This window comes from Charadrius vociferus, unplaced genomic scaffold (genome assembly GCF_000708025.1).
Source record: "Charadrius vociferus isolate BGI_N301 unplaced genomic scaffold, ASM70802v2 scaffold183, whole genome shotgun sequence".
In the NCBI taxonomy this organism is placed as follows: Eukaryota; Metazoa; Chordata; class Aves; order Charadriiformes; family Charadriidae; genus Charadrius; species Charadrius vociferus.
Window position 1 is genome coordinate 2,351,377 of NW_009648250.1, and position 544 is coordinate 2,351,920.

The following is a 544-nucleotide window of genomic DNA, read 5'->3' on the forward strand; positions in this document are numbered from 1 at the left end:
AAAAAAATCCCAAAAAAGAATTTATAATATCTACCCTACTTGTATTTGTCCTCCAGCAGCTGCTGAAATTGCGAAAGCAGTAGCCAAACCTAACTTTCTACATCCCTCAGTCCACCCCACTTCTTACAGTACAAATAGGGGAAAAAGTTCTTACAAAGGAAAGTAATTGATCCAAAGTGCTTTCCTGAAGTTAAAAAAAATACCAGAGTGAACCACTCAAAAACCTTCCAAATTCTTAATACGGTTTATTTGATCATTAGATACCACAGTTCATTCTCAGTCCAATTGTTGAAATAATTTATCCCCCATAAAATACAGAAGGCTTTATATTCTAGAATGCAACATCTCAAAGAAGGGCAAAGAATGGTTATCTTTTTAAAATAAATAATTTGTAGTAAAATAAATCAAACATTTCCCATTTTACCCATGCACAGCTGCAGAAGAGACAAACATGCTGTGTGAATTTTGATCTAGGCTTTCAGGGAATATAGTAAGTGACTGGAAAATAAAGTACAATCGAAGAGAACTGTGATGATTTCATGTT